Genomic DNA, 20,349 nt, shown 5'->3' on the forward strand with positions numbered 1-20,349 from the left:
TTGTACACACAGTTGCAGTCCACCTTGGATGTTGGAAAAGCCTAGATATGATCTAAGTCACTTAGACAAATGCCCATGGTGGACACTGATACTTTGTAGAGCAAAGTTTAGACATCAAATCTAACTTCTAAAACCTTCATGGCATTGGAGTTCTAAAACCGTAAATATGTGTTAATAGAAGGCCTGATGAAGAACTAAAAGAAAATGCTGATACACCATAAGACATATGGCCCCTGGAAATTATAACTTGTGCTTCGACATACAAAGCAAGTGCCTGACTACACACACAATATGCTATTATACGTATTTTAATGTGAAACAATGATTTAGCCATACATCTGCTTTTAACACTGAAGTCCTATGCATTCACTGGAGAGTTGCAATTATTGGCCAAATTTTCAAACATGAGCTCAATGAAAAAAGTGCACAGACACATATGATGTCCACAAACCGACACACTTGTAATAATTGTATCAAAAATTTGGATAATTGCATAGATTCAGTAAGTAGCCAGTTGTGTGTGCAACTAACTAATTTGCAGGTTTGCTTATATAAGAGGTTAATGTGCAATTAATTTTCCATTGTACTTTCCTAAAAATATGGCCCTACATGGCTGTTAGAAGCCAACAACAAAAGACACAATTTTTCTATACACACACACACACACAGAGACTTTCTAAGTTACTTTGTGTTAATACAGGCCCGCAGTATTTGACTTTGCTACATTAATAAAGCACAAGGAGTGTGAAATCAGTGATCAATGTGCCCACACAGTAGAAAACTTCCAAACTGCCAGCCAAAATATTTCTCTTGCTTTCTTACCTACACTGTGGTAAATTGTCAGTGCTGTACGGCAGATTAGATGTGAGAATTACTGTAAAGAAAACAAGATTTTTCTTTTCTTTTCTTTTTTGGTCAACTGCAAGATAAGAGGGTTTTCTATATTGATGTGGTCACTAAAAATGAGATCAGTGGGCAAGGTCCCCAGAAAATACCTTAGACAGTTTCTAACATGAAATCAAAATATTTTTTTCTTCTCAGTGACTCAAGTTTTAAATGCAGTCAGTGGGCAGCGAGTAAGGTGCCTGAACACTACAGCATGTATTTTTTCCTTCCTATTCACTATGTGTTAATTTAAGATGACATGCTGACTTGATGGAATCACTGCAGCAACTTGTAAATGATGAATGAAAATGAAATTAAAAATCCCAGTCCAGTGCATAGGGCAATCATTGCTGTGCTTTGCTGTGTGATTTGTGTGCCCCCCCACACACACACACACAATGTGAGCTCAAGTTCACCCAAGGAATTAAAAAATAAAATAAAATAAAAAACCAAAAAATATTCACACCCCAAGGCCAGAAACCTTTACCACCACTACAAACAAAACTCCTATAAACGGAACTTCTTTTCCTCTCCCTGACCCCAAATGCTTTGAATGAGATGAGATGCCAGTTTTTGGCATCTGTTTCACAAATTTTGTAGCAGCCAGGTGTGGAGGTGGGGGGAGGCATTATTTGGAAGGGTGCTTCTTTTCCACCTGACATAGCTGTACAATTAGAGACATTTGGATATGGCTGCCTGCATTGCAGACAAAGCCTAGAAAGATCACTTCCCCTAAGAAAGAAACTCACCCAGTATGAAACAAACATACAGGAAAGTCGGGTTATCTACTATTGAGAACTGGGGGCTGGCAGTCAGGAGTCAGAGTCTGTCCTCAGCTCTTGCACTGACTCACCGTGTAACTTGAGGCATGTCACTTAAGAGAAGGTGAGACTGATGGGATAAATAGGTTTTGGGGGTGAAGGCCTTGCTTGACGTAAGTAACTTTAACTTGCTTCATTTCTTCATGGGCATGATTGGGAAGGTGAATGACAGGTTAAGGTGTCCAAACAAACAGTATGCTGGAGTCAGGATGGCTAGCTAAGTTCAGCAGGAACATGCTGGCAGTAGTCAACAAGCCTGAATGTAAGAGAAGATTGAGATCAGATTATGCATGAGCAGCACATGGACAGAGCACGTGGTACAGGGATTGGCGCCTACAAAGTAACCAAGCCAGTCTTGGAAAGTGTGATGCAATGTATAGTAAATGCGACAATGTGTAAATGTATATAAAGGAAGAGGTCTGCTGTGTAACTTTGGATGTGTGGTACACCCACCCCTTGTGCTTGAGTTTGAACAACTCAGCATAGCTTTGCTGTATGGCAAATAAAGATACTCGAGTGATGCAATCTGGAGCTGAACTGAGTTCTTGGGAAGCTGAGTGGAAAGAGTTTCAGAGGGAATCCCAACAAAGGGAGAAGTGGGAGAAGAAAGGAGGAACCTAAAATATATAGGAGATACAGAACATTATGTAGAGAAATGGAGAAAGGAAAAGATAAGAGGGTGGAAGGAGAGAGAAGGAAAAAGAGGAAAGAGACACTGGAGACAATTCAGAAAAAACATACCAGCATCTATTACAAGAGAAAAAAATAGTGGAGTGGTGCCAGGAAGGGAAAAGAGGTTTTAAAAAAAAAGCAAAAAGAAAAAAAAAAAAGCAACTGAGAGTCAGTCAGTAGGGCCTGCCAAGCTGTATTCAGCAAATATTGTAGACAAATTCCACCGGTATTTGTTAAATAATTTATTCAACAAACATTTTTTTGTGGTATTTGGCAAGCTCTCTCTTTGGTTAATATAGTATTCAACAAATATTGGTGAAGTTCATTGACTATAGGAATACCTTTTCCTAACTATTTGACCTGTCCTAGGAGTTGGTTATATTGTTTAAAACTGTTAAATAGAATGAATGCTATTCATTGCAGGGACAGTTGTCTTCCTCTGTGTTTGGAAAGTACATTGTGGGTACTATCACAATATAAATAATAGAAGTTGATTGATAATACAACTATTAAATACAGTACACAAATGTTCACAGCTGCCTCATTCTTTTACATTACCAGGGATGTGGAAAATTACATTACAGGTAATTTTCACGCTGTGTGGTAGGCTGTCTTTTGTCTAGTACGTATCAATTTTTTTAAGCCTAGATTATCATAATTAACGTATACTCCTTTGGAGCCAGTTCCAACTTGTAGTCAGATATCAGCAGGTACCTTACCTCTCATCCATTTAAATGTACCAGAGCTTTTTCATATTAGCTTTGCCCCTTTTATTGGAAGAACATTTGATGAGATAATTTCCACCTCACTATTTATCCAAATCAATTCCCGGTGCTCTTTAAAAGAAAGGCAACACCCTTCTCCCTTGTAGAATGCCTTTCATCCCAAAGTACTGTACAGATTCAATACTGTATTACATACCAGAAAAATACACTGAAAGAAAGTTATGTAAGATGCAAAGTCAAGCACTCAAAAGTTAGGAAATGCCAGGTTTAAGATTGCCTGTGCAACCTTAATTCAGCCCCCTTTGTGCATAAGCATTGTGATGTACTCTTTAATTACATTATTGTATACCAGTTTTTTCCCCTGTCTCATTCAGCGCACAGGTTAGATGGGGCTCTGGAAGTGAAATAGCTATTCAGTCTTTTTTATCCTCATTATTTATTGTGTAGCCCCAACTTATTTAATACATAACAGTCAAATCCTGCTCTGAATACATAATTACTAATTCCCTGATCGGTTTTTCTATGGTGCTCATCACCATGATATCTGAGGGTTCACAAACTTTACCTTCACACCTTTGAGAAAGGAAAGTGTTGTTATCCCCATTTCACAGATGGGGAAACTGAAACTAAGACAGAGTCACTTGCCTGAGGCCACACAGCAAATCTATGGAAGAGACAGAATTGGAACTAAGGACCTGCTGACTCCCAGCCCTGTGCTAATTCCTCCAGACCACAGTACCTAATGAGTAGACATGATAAGTATCCACAGCTCCCATTGACTTCAATTGCAGCTGTGAGTGCTTGGCATTTATGCAAATCAGGCCCCAGGTGTTTCAAGTCAGGCACCTAGAAAATGAAAAATACAGGGTATTTTCAGAAGTATTTGCAATGCTTCATAGGGCTGAAACGAGTCATGCAGGGGTGACTGGGAGCATGTGTTCATCTTCCCATAATGCAATGTTCTTTATCCCATAATTGCAGCTGCATCCCATGTATTTCACACTTCTTTTCAAAATTCCTGAAAACCTGAGCATCCCTCCTCAATGTCTGCCAGCTGTGACAGAAGCAAGGATCTTGCACAGCTCTGCACTATTGTGATGGGCTTTGCGAGCAAAATGCACCTGATCCTGCAGTATTTGGAGAACGACAAGAGGAGCCGCAGGAAACTTGACAATTCCTTGGAGGCTAGATTGTTATGGGACATAGAAAGAAACAATGCAAGGTTGTTGGCGGTATTCGTGGAGCAGCTGCAGATGGTGGAGCACTTTTTCTGGGCCCGAGAAAGCAACACTGACTGATGGGAATCACATTGTCATGCAGGTTTGGGATGATGAGCAGAGGCTGCAAACTTTCAGATGCATAAGGCCACATTCCTAGATCTGTGTGCCAAACTGGCCACAGCTCTCCAGAGCAAAGACACCAGAATGAAAGCTGCACTGACAGTTGAGAAGTGAGTGGCAATTGCACTGTGGAAACTTGCAATGCCAGATTGCGACCAGTCAGTTGGGAATCAATTTGGAGTTGGGAAATCCACCCCAGGGGTTGTTGTGATGCACAACTGCAGGGTCATTAATTGCCTCCTGCTACACAGGACTGTGACTCTAGGCAGGTGCAGGACATAGTGGGTGGTTTTGCAGCAATGGGGTTCCTGAACTGTGGTGGGGTGATAGATGGCACATATCCCTAGTTTAGCACCAGATCACCTTGCAGTGGAGTAAATCAACAGAAAAGTCTGCTTGTCTGTGGTAATGCAAGTGCTCGTGGATCACCGGGGACACTTTACTGACATCAGCGTGGACTGGTCAGGGAAGGTGCATGACATGCACAGCTTTAACACAGGACTGTTCAGAAAGTTGCAAGCTAGGACTTTCTTTCCTGACCAGTGGAATGGCATTTCAACATTCCCAATAACGATCCTGGTGGATCCCCTCTACCTCTTGCTCCCCTGGATCACAAAGTTGTACACCGGCCACCTCAACAGCATTAAGGAGCATTTTGACAACTAGCTCAGCAGATGCAGAATAACAGCTGAATGTGCTGTTGGTCATTTGAAGAGTTGCCGGTGTCGTCTACTTACAAGATTGGACCTCAGTGGAAAAAAAAATCCCTATAGTTACAGTTAGGTGCTGTGTCCTACTAAATATCTGTGAAGCTAATGGGGTTTCTGCCGGGATGAAGGGCAGAGGTGGACTGGCTGTCTGCTCAACTTGAACAACCAGATACAAGAGCTATAACCACTCCTCAGCGTGGAGCTATATGGTTCAGGGAGGATTTGAAAGACCATTTTAATAGTGAGCCAAAGTAGTGTGTGTTGCTGTGGCGTGCTCTAGCTGGTCTTGCTCTTTTGCAGGCCAGTATGAATCTTGTAGTCAGTGTTGTATGTGTAAGAATATATTTTTGCCTGTGTACATATTACTATTGTTTGTGAATGATATTATAGGTTCTGTGACAAAATGAAGTAACAGGAAATTGGTGGGCGTCAGACCTGCTCAGCACCAGCCAGCATGTTGTGAACTAATAAAGATGAATTATGTTCCTGTGACGGGGTCACAACTCACTAACGCTAGCGTCTCCTACTGGTTGCTCCAGAGAATTAGCTCTTGTCCATTGCAGAGCGCCCTCTGCACATGGTGACTCGCCCATTGTCTGCTCTGCTACTCGGGAACCGTCTTGCTCCCCACTCAGCGGTGTCCGCTTCAGGACACTGCCCTCTGGCAGTGCCCACTACTCCATTCTCACCCTTCCAGGGTGGGGAGGCAGGGGGAAATGACAGTCCTTCAGCTTGCACCTGCCTCAGTGGCCAACCCCAACCCCAAAGTCTAGCCCCTCACCTCAGGGCAAGTTGAAGTCTGTCTTGGCCACACTGCTCTGTGACCAGGTGCAGTGAAAGGTGTGTGTGTGTGTGGGGGGGGGGAACCCAGGCCCTCCCACTACTCTGAGTCCCGACCCAGGGATCCTATAGCGGCAGCCTCTCTCTGCCCTCCTTCTCTCCCCTCCTGTCCACCTATCTTCACTGGGCCACTCCCTTTTGGCCCCATGCACCTTCTTGACCCTTTTTAGCAGGGGCAGTAGCCTGGCAGATAACTGGGCCGGAGCTCTCCTCTGCTCCCCCGAGCCTGCCCAACACTGCTCTGTCCAAGGTGCTACCTCCTTTCCTCAGGAGCCAGTCCTCCTCCCTTGCTAGTCAAGGAGAGACTACCCTCTCCTCTGCTAGGCAGCCTTTATATAGGACCCAGCCTGGCCCTGATTGGCTGCTTCCAGTCCTTCACCGTGATTTGCTCTCCACAGGTCTTTGCTGATTGGCTGCTGGTCTGCGCAGCCTCTCTGGCCTGTTCTAGCCCTTTTTTCATGGATTGGGGCAGCTGCCCCACCACAGTTCCAAATACAGAATTTTATTCTGTAACCAGGCAAATAAAAACATTTAGAACTTAATAAACAGTGTGCTCTTGTTCCAAGAAGGCTAATGGCATTTTGAGCTGTATAAGTAGGAGCACTGCCAGCAGATCGAGGGACTTGATCATTCCCCTCTATTCGGCACTGGTGAGGCCTCATCTGGAGTACTGTGTCCAGTTTTGGGCCCCACACTACAAGAAGGATGTGGAAAAATTGGAAAGAGTCCAGCGGAGGGCAACAAAAATGATTAGGGGGCTGGAGCACATGATTTATGAGGAGAGGCTGAGGGAACTGGGATTATTTAGTCTGCAGAAGAGAAGAATGAGGGGGGATTTGATAGCTGCTTTCAACTACCTGAAAGGGGGTTCCAAAGAGGATGGATCTAGACTGTTCTCAGTGGTGGTAGATGACAGAACAAGGAGTAATGGTCTCAAGTTGCAGTGGGGGAGGTTTAGGTTGGATATTTGCAAAAACTTTTTCACTAGGAGGGTAGTGAAGCACTGGAATGGGTTACTTAGGGAGGTGGTGGAATCTCCTTTCTTAGAGGTTTTTAAGGTCAGGCTTGACAAAGCCCTGGCTGGGATGATTTAGTTGGGGATTAGTCGTGCTTTGAGCAGGGGGTTGGACTAGATGACTTCCTGAGGTCCCTTCCCACCCTGATAGTCTATGATTCTATGAAAACTTAATAAATTAAGGGAACAGAACATATGAAGGGGAAATAACAGTCATTTCCATTTCAGTTACACATATCCCAACTGCATCTTTCACAGGTCTGTGTATGTGCATCTGTGAATGTCTTTAATGTCCCCTGAGGCAGAGTAGTAGGGGCTGTGCTGTGACCTCTGATGCCATATGGAATGTTGAGGGGCAGTGTAGGGAGGTTCCAACATCGAGTTCTTAATGAGCTGCAGCAGGAGGCAAGCATGGGATTGTTGAACCTGCAAGTTTCCAGAGTCCACAGCATCTGTGTTTGCTGCCTGAGAAACCCCATTACATCCTGGTGCATCTCCCTCTCCTTTTCCTTCTTGGATTCCTGGGCATTTCTCCTCTCCGCTCTTTCCTTCTCCATGCTGCCTGCAAGGGTCATCCACCAGGCCCTGGTCTCATTCTCTGATTCAGCACTAGACTTGCAGCACCTCCTGGAACATTTCATCCTGAGTCCTCTCCTTTCTCCTCCTCATCTGGCACAGGCATTTCTCGGGTGTGGAGGGGGAGACCCTCAAGGCCAAAATACCAGCAGCTGAAAATACCACACACACAGGTACTGCTGTCAGCGTATTCACGACAGAAATCAAAACTTAGGATACTGAACTCAGTCCCTTGGATCCCTACAAGTTGTAAGCACAACATTCTCACTTCTCCTGGGGATTGATACAGCATGCCGCTAGCCACAGCAGAAGCCATGGTGAGTACAGACCTGGCGGGGGGGAATGAGGAGGGGATAGCTCACAGGCATGAGTATTTGTGCACAGGGCAACGGAACTGAATACTGGCACTGTTTTCCACAGGTGGTGGTGATTGTAGTGATATCTCACTCCCGAGGATAACAGAAGCAGAAAGAGCACAGCTGCTGCTCTTGTCCTGATGCCACCTGGGAATGTATGCTGTTAGCCTGTGTAATGGAATGGTGCCCACTGAAGTAATCGCTGAGTGGGAAGGTGTCCTATCACAGCAGCAAAAATAAGACAGCCCTCCCCAGAAACCTTCGGCAGAGGATTGCACAGTACCTCCATTAAGGTTTCCTGGAGATCGCTACAGAGGATTCATGGGACGTCCCAATGCACATAAACAAACTGTTCCACAAGGCTCCCTCTGCCTAACTCTAGAGGAGAATGAAAAGCAGATAGCAACTCTACTCTCTTGCTTGTTTCACTACTTCTTCTAGTATAAATAAAAAAGAGTAAATCAACAGATGTGTCCTGCTACTTTGGGGGTTCCATCCCTATAATTTCAAAGCAAACTGCATACTGACCAGAGGTTCCTTCCCCTGCATCGGGTTCGTCCATGCTCAACTGTCGGGGCTGTCTGGACAGGGGTGGAGTCAAAACCATATCCTGGCTCGCTGCACAGCTGAATCGCACAGTCACCTGTCCCCGACACTCCTACTCCTCTTCTTTCTTGTCCACCTCCTCCACCTCGCTGTTCCTGGGGGGCGTGGGGGAGAGCTGTGAATCCGGCTCCTCCAAAGTATCCACGGGACTCTTGCGGGTGAGGATGGGGTCTCCGCTCAGGATGGCATACAGCTGTTTGTAAAAGTAACCAGTCTGTGGCTCCGCATCAGACTGATTGTTAGCCTCCCTTACCTTCTGGTACACATGCAACAGCTCCTTGGCTTTCATGTGGTACTGCCACTGGTCCCACTCAAAGCCCTTCTCCTTCATGTCCTTGCTGTTTGACCAGCCCCCCATGTTGGTTGGCCTTGCAGCATTGTTGTTTAAAAACCCTGAGCAATCTGCTTGTAGATGTCGATGATTCTATTGCTGGATCGGATCCAACACCTCCTGTGTACTCCAGGCAAGAGCATGTCTGCTGTGTATAGCTGGCATGGTCAACTGGGCAGTTGCACACAACAGTGGAGAGCTGCTAAGTGTGCTCGCCAAGCCAGGCAACCAGGAAAATGAATTTCAATAATTAATGGGACTTTAAAGAGGAGAGGTGGCTTCCTATCCACCTAGCCCCTGAAGAGTGGAGTTCACAACGGAACCAGAGCGGTCAGGCTGGGGCATTGGGGGACAGCTCCCGGAGGCCAAAAAGAGTCGACGTAAGTAACACAGTGTCTACACTGACACTATGTCAACTTAACTAATTCGACTTTGACTCTATGCCACTTGGGCATGGTGGTGTTATTCAGTTGGCACAGCAGGGCAGTTACATCAGCAAGAGCAAAATTTAAGTGTAGACACATCCACAGCTAGGTTGACATAAGCTATCTTGCGTTGACCTAATGATGTAGTGTTGACCAGGCCTAAGACTCTTACTCTGGGAAAAGTGCCATAGGATCTTTAAGAAACACAAATGATCAGCATTTACATTGTACACCTCATTGAAAGTAGCACTTTTAGCAGTAGATAGTAAACAACAGCACAAAGATGGGATGCCAAGGGCTTGACACAAAGCCCATTGATTTCAATGGGCAGTGGGCCAGGCACCTACGAGGGAAGAGTGCCAACTATGCAGTCACCAGTTCCACTGGCTGTATCACCAGACATTTCTCTGAAGATCTCAAAAGTATCAGCCAGGCTCAAGCATATTAGATTTGAGGGGATCACAGCCCAAAATTGAGATGGGAAAGTGTGAGCACAATCAGCACTAATAAACTTTTTCCCCCCACCTGCCATAGTCACTAGACATGGCTCTGAGCTGCAAAATTTAAATCTGGATTTCAGTGCCCCAGGGATCAGGACTGTTGGAATAAGAGGTTTTACCTGGTCCATTATAGTGATACAGGGCTAATAGCAACATTTGGTTCTGGATCCAGAGTATGTTTGCCTCCCACTCCAACCCCACCTGAAATCACTATGTTAAATCTCCCTCTCTCACACACACACACACACACTGACTGACCTAGTACTAGATTCTCAGACTTTCACAACTGGTACCTCTGGGCCAAAAAAAAAAAAAAGATAGGGGAGGAGGCAGGGAGTGAACTGTAAATTGACAGGTACAAATAACATAATTTCTACTGTAAGTTCTTTCCTTTCGACTCTCAAATCACTTTTGAGGTTTAACTTTTGTTGACTATTTCTAATTACATAAAGAGATTCACATATTCTACCCCTTGCACTTGTCACAGGCCACCCAGGGATTTTTAAAGATAACATCACACCAAAAAATCATTATGAAGTGTCATAAAATGTGCTTACATAGAATCCTGTGGAGCTGACTAAGTAAGTTCTTCTAGGCAATGGCTTATAAAATCTTCACCTGATACTTGTTACAGGTCAAAACCGGGAAAATCTTATAATCACACTGGAGTACAGAAATTCACTAACACAACACAGAGAAGAAGCATGCATAAGAACCTACCTTTGTTTCGCCAGCATTACGGAAGCAACTCCTTCATGCATACTGCACCCAATGTCTAGGGAGGGTGACTTACTGCAGAACTCATTGACTCTACCTGTCTAGGAACGACTTTCAACTTTACACGCCAGATCCTCAGCCCAACGTTGGCTGCTTTGCACCACTCCAACATCACAAAGCAGTGCTCAGGCAACTCAGCTGTCCATAGGAGGAGTCACAAGTGGCACACAATGCACCATAGGGACTTTTACATGACCCAGACTCCAGTGCAGAATGTTTATCCAGATGGGAGAGGGAGAGGGGTCATACCATCTCTACGCAATGGCTGCCAAAATAGCCCAGTGGGAGCTGAGGGCTAAATTCAAAGCTATTTAAACTTGTGCTGTCGGTTCCACACAAGCACAGACTGAACCCACGGGCCAGGAGACTGTAAAGGATGCTTAAAGATGCCCTTTGGTCTTGCACCAAGAACAGTGGATCTGGGCCTACAAGCACATTACATGCAAGCAACATAGTACACACATGGCAAAGATCAGCCAAGACAAACATAGAGGTCCAGATCCTCAGGTCCTTACTCAAGAAAAATGTCACTGGTGCCTATATTCTAGAGTTCACAGGCACACAGAGAGCACAATAGCACCCTGAGAATTAGCTCATCACATTAACAACTGAACTTTCTAGCTCCCTGACACATCAAGCTCAGTGATGGCTAAAAGCCTGAAATGCACTAAGTTGGAGGGAGAGGGGGATGAAGGAGAAGTGAAGAGGTGTACTGCCCTAGCAGCAGTTGCTGGAGGCATTATGCCAGTAGAGATCCAGGATAAGGCATAATGCCTCCAGGGGGTGCTGGCAGGAGAGCTTTCAGCAGCAATAGTTATCACTTCCAGTAATGTGCATTACCTCAGAGCAGTATTTAATTTGTGCCAGGGCTTGCCAGGGCTGAGCCCCGAGGCTTGGCAGTTCACAGCTCCAGCACCTGTTGGCTTGCCACGTCAGCTATGAAAGTAAGAAAAAAACTGCTTGAGCCCTGGCACCTCTTTCATTACGAATTAAGCACTGCCTCAAAGCAGCCCTGCAGCTTTGGCCTGTGCATAACCAGTGCTCTTTTCCTGCCCTGACATGCCCTTTAGGAGCGCTCCTGGCTTCGCTAATTGGCCTCTCCCTTGTGCTCAGGATGTCACGCTGTGGCGGGTCCCCACATGGCAGCTGGCCGTGCTGGGGTGGAAGAGTCTCCCTGCATCATTTCTCTGCACCCCTCCAGCACTCCCGCCATGGGCAGCAACATTTTGCTCTGATTACACAGGTTCCGCTTCCATTGACTTAAATCAGAGGTGCCCTTGTGTAACAGAGCTGAATTGACCCTTGGATGAGATCCAAAGCTCATTTAAGTCACTGGAAAGACTCTCACTGGCTTCAGTAGGTTCTGACTGTGGGGATCCCTCGTCTCTTTAACTCACAGAAATATTTTGATGACAAGTCAGTACACAATGTCAGGTACACAGTTTTAAAGCCCTGACTCCTTTGTCTCCTCTAGGAATATGATTTCCACTGAAACAGCCTGGGTAATTATAATGCTTTTCCCCAATGAGGTGTTAAATTTCTCTCTGATTTCCTCTCTCATCTCCACCTAGTTGATTTAATGTATTTCCAGGTCAGTCCCCATACAGCTCCGACACTTTCTATGCCACTTGTTTAGGAAAATCAGCCAAGTCAGCTTGTTCAAACTGCTTTGTAGCTACCATGGCCACCCGTTCTGATCTGAACTGTGCACTCAAGGATAAACAGAAAGTTGGTGTTCTGCTATTCCCAGATCAGTCAAGTAAACCCACAAGTTCTGCTAGAGTGTTTTTTCAAATCACACCCTCTGCAGCAGGTGCATGACTCCCTCCTGCCCCACACCTTTCAGAAGACACAGATCTCTACCGACGTTCAAGGCCTTTTTAAAAAAAAAAAAAAAGTTTAAAACAAATCTATATTGTGATAGGATTTGTTTTAAATCTCCCCCTGCCACCGCACTCCTGTCCCTGTTATTCGTTAGTTGTCCCCTGTAATTATTTGGTTTTCCAGGTCCTGTGGACCCCCCTCCCTTAGGCTGGGGGGGATCCTTTAGCAGTGGGCGGGCTTTGCCCGCCCACTTCCTGGATCCCAATATAGGACCTACTGGTGCGGAGCACATAGCCGCCCACTCACACAACACACACACACACACACACACACACACACACACACACACACACACACACACTTCCCTCCCCCACAGTCAGCATAGCTCAGGGCATGCAGCCCCATCTTCCCACTCCTGGGACACCAAGCACACAGCCCCTATTTCTTCCCCCCGCACCACTGATGAGGTGAAGCAGGGAATCCCTGCTTCATGGTCTGCCAACTCCCAATCAGTCCAATCTGAACTTTCTCACCTCTGTGGCTTGCTTGAGGGATTGATTCCTTCCTCTTCGCTATTTCTGACTCTGTAACCCAAGAAGTGTACGTTTCCTGTACTTCCTCAGGTCTGTGACCCACTGTGTGCATGCAGTCTCAAAAACTCACCTTTGAGCCATATCTTTGTGGAAGGTGGAGGATGAGAAGGAATTGGTGTTCTCTACATATGACCTGAACCTATTGGATTGCATCACGCTGACATGCCAGATCATCTTCTTAATGTGAATATTGTTTTGCCAGGCAGAACAGAGAACTCCTATTAGTGACTGCTCATGTAAAACGTTAAAAAATAGACTTTTCCTTCAGAAAACATAGGTTATGTGCACACTACTACTTATTGTGGTATAACTTATGTTGCTCAGGGATGTGAATAAGGACCCCCTTGAGCGACATAAGTTACACCGACCTAAGCGCCAGTGTGGACAGCGCTATGTCGGTGGGAGAGCTTCTCCTGCTGACATAGCTACTGCCACTTGTGGGGACTGGAGTAATTAAGTCAACGGGACAGATCTCTCCCATCATCTTAGAGCATCTGCACTAGCTGCGCCACTGTAAGCTCTGTACTGTTGCAATAGCCTTAGACCACTTTTACTCCCTTTGGCAAGTTTTTTAATCAGAGACTGGCTTCATCTCTTCTCCTCCTTCTAACGTACCATAAAATGTAATTCACTGACTGGTCTTTTAGTGTCTGTAACATACAAACCCTAATACACTTTCCTCAGTTTGGTAATGTTGTCAGAGGTTTCTTTGTTTTTGTTGTGGGTTGGGCAGAAGACGGGAGGTGGACAGCACAAGAAATCTGACAGATTCACAAGTCATTTCCCTTACCTATAGGACGTACACTGTGAAGGCAGCGGGAATGCAATCAAACTCCAACACACAGTATGGGCTCCTTCAAATGACTTTCCTCATGATGTGGTATCATTTCTTTGAGCACGAGGTAATGCAGTGTTCATGCTAGCTTAGTCCTGGGCTTCTCTGAAGCAGATACTGTCAATCATTTCAGATTGTGTTGAATTGAATATTCTATTTTCAATATGGTGTTTACAGTTTCCCACTAAAGGTTAAGCAGAGACTACCAAACACATTTTACTGAGCAGTACATTCATTTATCCTTGAATTGGACTCCGGACACAAGAGGTCTGTTTCTGTGATGTGCAAAGCATCCTCTGCTCCTATGGACTTTAATTGACGCTGAGGATGCTCCGCACCTTGTAAAAAGAACTCAGCACTCTCAGGGTTGGGCCCCAAAACTATAGTCCCCATTACCACGAATGACAATAATGTGTGATTTAATAATATTGTGCCTTGATGGATTTACTGAGGGATAAATATTTTTCATAGAATCTAACACTCAGATACCACAAGTCATAGATACTTTAAAAGCAAGTAAACAGGTAGATCAGATAGATTCCTTAGAACTAGATGCTAACAGGGGAGAAACAAGTAGATAAATATACCATGATAAGTGACTATTAAGTGGAGGTTCAGTTTAGAGAAGGACTCAAAAGTGCAGATGCTTATCCACAACCTCTTGAATTTGCAAAACTAAGCTAGAAATCTCTGTTTCAACACCTCGGCTTCCAGCAATGATCAGAAATGTGAATCTGAAAAATAACAGGAAGGAAAAGTTAACATCAAATTATTCATACTAGGTTTGGTTCATGTCTGATTCAACATTTGGGTGAAGGTTTGGGTGGGGAGATCTTATTCTAACCAATTCACTCATCCCAAACGATGTCCATATTAATCAGGGATTCTGTGGATTATAGTGAGGAGCATTAAGATTAAAAACTGAATGGGCAGCTGTCAAGGTTCCTTTCCCACTCTGAACTCCAGGGTACAGATGTGGGGACCTGTATGAAAGACCCCCTAAGCTTATTCTTACCAGCTAAGGTTAAAAACTTCCTCAAGGTACAAACTTTGCCTTGTCCTTGAACCCTATGCTGCCACCACCAAGTGTGTTAAACAAAGAACAGGGAAAGAGCCCACTTGGAGACGTCTTCCCCCCAAAATATCCCCCCAACCCCTACACCCCCTTTCCTGGGGAAGGCTTGATAAAAATCCCCACCAATTTGCATAGGCGAACACAGACCTAAACCCTTGGATCTTAAGAACAATGAAAAAGCAATCAGGTTCTTAAAAGAAGACTTTTAATTAAAGAAAAAAAGTAAAAGAATCACCTCTGTAAAATCAGGATGGTAAATACCTTACAGGGTAATCAGATTCAAAACACAGAGAATCCCTCTAGGCAAAACCTTAAGTTACAAAAAGACACAAAAACAGGAATATACATTCCATTCAGCACAGCTATTTTACCAGCCATTAAACAAAAGAAATCTAACACATTTCTAGCTAGATTACTTACTAACTTTCTACAGGAGTTCTGAGCTGCAATTCTGATCTGTTCCTGGCAAAAGCATCACACAGACAGACAGAGCCTTTGTCTCCCCCCACCTAGCTTTGAAAGTAACTTGTCTCCTCATTGGTCATTTTGGTCAGGTGCCAGCGAGGTTATCTTAGCTTCTTAACCCTTTACAGATGAAAGGGTTTTGGCTCTGGCCAGGAGGAATTTTATAGTTCTTGTCAAGGTTCCTTCCCCACTCTGAACTCTTGGGTACAGATGTGGGGACCTGCATGAAAAACCCCCTAAGCTTATTTTTACTAGCTTAGGTTAAAACTTCCCCAAGGTACAAACTATTTTACCTTTTGCCCTTGGACTTTATTGCTGCCACCACCAAGCGTCTAACAAATATATAACAGGGAAAGAGCCCACTTGGAAACGTCTTTCCCCCCATAATCCTCCCCAAACCCTACACCCTCTTTCCTGGGGAAGGCTTGATGAAAATCCTCACCAATTTGCATAGGTGAACACAGACCCAAACCCTTGGATCTTAAGAACAATGAAAAAGCAATCAGGTTCTTAAAAGAAGAATTTTAATTAAAGAAAAAAGTAAAAGAATCACCTCTGTAAAATCAGGATGGTAAATACCTTACAGGGTAATCAGATTCAAAACATCGAGAATCCCGCTAGGCAAAACCTTAAGTTACAAAAACCCAGGGTTGTGAGTTCAATCCTTGAGGGGACGATTTAAGGATCTGGGGCAAAAATTGGGGGTTGGTCCTGCTTTGAGCAGGGAGTTGGACTAGATGACCTCCTGAGGTCCCTTCCAACCATGAGAATCGCACCTTTGATAAAAAGACACAAAAACAGGAATATATATTCCATTCAGCACAGCTTATTTTATCAGCCATTTAAACAAAACAGAATTTAATGCATATCTAGCTAGATTACTTACTAAGTTCTAAGACTCCATTCCTTTTCTGTTCCTGGCAAAAACAACACACAGACTGAGAGAGAGCCTTTGTTTCTCCCCCCCTCCAGCTTTGAAAGTATCTTGTCTCCTCATTGGTCATTTTGGTCAGGTGCCAGCGAGTGTATCCTAGCTTCTTAACCCTTTACAGGTGAAAGGATTTTTCCTCTGGCCAGGAAGGATTTTAAAGGTGTTTACCCTTCCCTTTATATTTATGACAGTTCTGTATACAGAAAGATGGCTACCCTTCCGTTTATAATTATGACAGCAGCATAAGAGCCTTCACTGTAATCAGAAATCTAAGCATTCTCACAACCTAGACTCCTAGTAAGGTTGTACAATGATACTCACATATTTAAGTGTTGGATCCTTTAAAAAAACAGGGTTGTAAAACCTGTATTTTTAAATGTCACTGAGCCTACACTGAGGAAATGCCCACGGTGAATCCATGAGGAAGGCTGAAGACTAACATTTCATGTGTCTATGGTAACTTCCACCTGAGGACCTCAGGGTGCTTTACAAATACTGAAGAATTAAGCCTCACAATCCCTATTAGGCCTTGTCTAAACTAAGACAAGTGGTATTTTATTCAGATGTTAGCTCACATGTCTTAAGTGCTGTTTTAAAATGTGTTAGCACCTGCTGTAGACAAGTTATAATATTTATAGTTGGCCATAGTCAGGGCCAACCCAGGGCTCCCACTTGAGTTGACCACAAGGCCTTAGTTAATTAAGTATCACTAACTTAATTTGTAGATGGCAAAACTAAGGTACAGAAAGATGTAATTGGCCTAAAACCACATGGTCTGTAACACGGCCAGTAACAGAACTCTGATTTCTTGATTCCCAATCCTATGTTCTCACTCCCACTAAATACCAGTTGATTCCTGCCTAAGATGTTGATTCAGGATGAGGAGTGACAACGTATTGATAAGGCAGCACAAGGATAAGTTACAACTAGCACTGTACCTGTTCACCCACAGCACCCCAGGGGCACCTGAGTGTATGTCTACACCACAATCCAAGGGGTGTTTGCAGCTTGGGGAGACATACCCAAGCTAGCTTTATCCATGCTAACCTGGCTAAAAATAGCTGTGTAGATGTGGTGGGGTGGGCTTTAGCGCAAGCCATACAAGCATGCCAGGGAGACTGGTTACCTACTTGCATTGCTAGCCAGTGCTGAAACCAGCGCCCCTGCATCTACACTGCTATTTTTAGCGGCACTAGTGTAGGTATGCCGACCTGTGCTACAGTCACACCTCAGATTGCAGTGTAGACATAGCTAAGGCCCCTGAACACATTTTTCACCGCTCCATTCAATATTCCCCGTCAGCTTTGTTGCAAAGAGGAACTGGAGTGGTGAACGATTATCACTTTTCAATAATGCAGGTCTCTGGAATGGCCTGATCTTAAACTCACTTTATACCTCTTACCTCCCCCATGCACACACCCCCAAATAACTTGTGTGACAAAGTTCCTCCTCTGCCTTGGTGGGTCCTGCGCTTATTGGATGATTTGCTCACCTCAGAGGTTCACGGCAGCCTGCAGTTTGGCCACTTTCGTGGCTCAAATCTGCAGTTCACTCAGTTAGCCTCATCGCTGGCCAGCATGGGGAAAAGGAAGAAGAACAATCCCCGCAGTCAGTGCTGATCCACCTAGTGGATCGGGGAACAGGCCAGAGACCTTTCCCTCTGGTGGAACCCACAGTCCAGATCAACTCCTCCGGTATCAACTAGGGAGTTGGGGGAATGGAGGGATGGGAGGAACCCAGACCCGCCCTCTACTCTGGGTTCCAGCCCAGGGCTCTCTGGATTGCAGCTGTCTATAGTGGCTCCTGTAACAGCTACGTGACAGCTACAACTCCCTGGGCTACTTCCCCATGGCCTCCTCCCAACACCTTCTTTATTCTCACCACATGACCTTCCTCCTGATGTCTGACAATGCTTGTACTTCTCAGTCTTCTAGTAGTACGCCTTCTCACTCTCAGCTTCTTGTGCCTCTTACTCCCAGCTCCTCGCACGCACACCACAAACTGAAGTGAGCTCCTTTTTAAACCCAGGTGCCCTGATTAGCCTGCCTTAATTGATTTTAGCAGCTTCTTGATTGGCTGCAGGTGTTCTAATCAGCCTGTCTGCCTTAATTGTTTCCAGAAAGTTCCTGATTGTTCTGGAACCTTCCCTGTTACCTTACCCAGGGAAAAGGGACCTACTTAACCTGGGGCTAATATATCTGCCTTCTATCACTCTCCTGTAGCCATCTAGCCTGACCCTGTCACACTTGCTAAAGAGAGAGTGGCACAATTACCCTTTATTTGTTGCACGTCCGGTCCTGACCATGGGAAACCACAGCAGCCTCTGACTTCTTTTTATTTTGGTTAGTCTCTATTTGTTCCATGCTTTGTTCTTCAGACGAGGCAATTGACTCACCTCCCTTATCTTCAATCTGTAATTAGCAGAGATTAAGGGGGCTGACAGAAATGACAATCAAAAATAAGAAAATAAACAAAAGGATCAGGGAGGAAGTGAAGGGTGTGGGGGGGGAAATCATACAGCTCTCCCTGTGGAGAAGGTCATCCCAGTGAGGAGGAGCAGGCAAAATCAATGGCTTTTGGCTCTGCAGTGAAGGGAGTCAATCTGTCAGGCAGATTGATGGCAGTCGCTCAGCCTCTCACAGGCACCACCTGTCCCTGCCAGCACAAAGTCAATTCTGAATTCATTTGCATAGCACTTCTCCCTGGGGCCACATTTCACAGTTCCACAGCTGTGACAGCAACCAGTGGAGCAGGAGAGATAATACAACTCTCCTCCCTAAGACTGAAGCTAAAGTCGTCTTCATTTCAAATAGAAGAGGAAGAGCGGTTGTGACATAGGCTGTGTCTGTGTTTTTAACGTCAAGATCACTAGCTCAGTGTAAAGTCCTAGCAGAGACAAGGCACAGGTAGTTTTTACCTTTATGTAGCTAGTCGAGGTCAACCCTATGCCCCCTCCCACACCTATGGTTCATCTCGACTAGCTACCTACCTGTGTCTTGTCATTACTGGGATTTCTCAGGTTAGTTATCTCTTTTGCAGTGAAGGCAGCCATAATGGGAAGGCCTGCCTAAGTGTGCAGGGAGAAGTGCATTTAGTGAGATAGATCAGATAGTGATCTCTCACGCTTCACCACAGAACTTGACCTGTCCACCTGTACAATTCTGGTACAACTTAGACAAAGTGTTGGAATTTCCCCACTTCCCCCCAATAATGATGGCAGCATCAGCAAACTCATTTTCAATTGAGACCTCAGCCAGATTTACAAAGAGCTCTCCAGAAGCGATATACTTCTAATTCAGGAACACACTCAGGAGTTCCTCTTTAAATATTTTCCATTTGGACTACAGATTGGGGTCCATTCTTATTCTGGCTGAAGTGGTGAACCCAGTCCCTAGTTGGACCACACCAGCTATTTCAAACTGCATTAAAGAGACAGCACTGCCTCTGTTCATCCAGGCAACTATTATATATGATTTACACATAAAAAGGGCATGAAGATTTCATAATCCAAAGCCTATAAACTAGCTATTTAAAAAATACGATTAGTGTCTATTGTGCCCAAAAAATGCAACTCCCAGTGACTCCGATTGGAGTCATAGGTGCTCAGCACCACTGTAAGGAACCGAATTCAGGAAAGCACTTAAGCACATGTTTAAAATTAAGCATGTGCTGAAGCCTTGATTCAGCAAGGCACTTGATCCCTCTTGCAACAAGCTTTAAACATGTGCCTAACTTTAAGCATCTGAAATGTTATGCATGTGCTTAAGTACTTTGCTGACTTGGGGTCTAAGTCCAGCCATTTTTATTTACATCCCCAAATATGCACTTAGGTGTCCAACTTATGGCTGCCAGCTTTGCAACTTTTGGCCGTAACTCCTCTGCCTCAGTTTCTCCATCTTTAAAAAAAATAAAATGGTGCTAAAATGTACTAACCTCTTGATGTGTTGTGAGGATTTAAAGTCTGTACAGCAGCCAAGAAAATAAATGCTAAGTATTCTTAGTAAGAGTAACTATGCAAGTAAACATCTGATGTTGGTTTTTGCATTG

The sequence above is a fragment of the Natator depressus genome, chromosome 3 (genome assembly GCF_965152275.1).
Source record: "Natator depressus isolate rNatDep1 chromosome 3, rNatDep2.hap1, whole genome shotgun sequence".
NCBI classification, from domain to species: Eukaryota; Metazoa; Chordata; order Testudines; family Cheloniidae; genus Natator; species Natator depressus.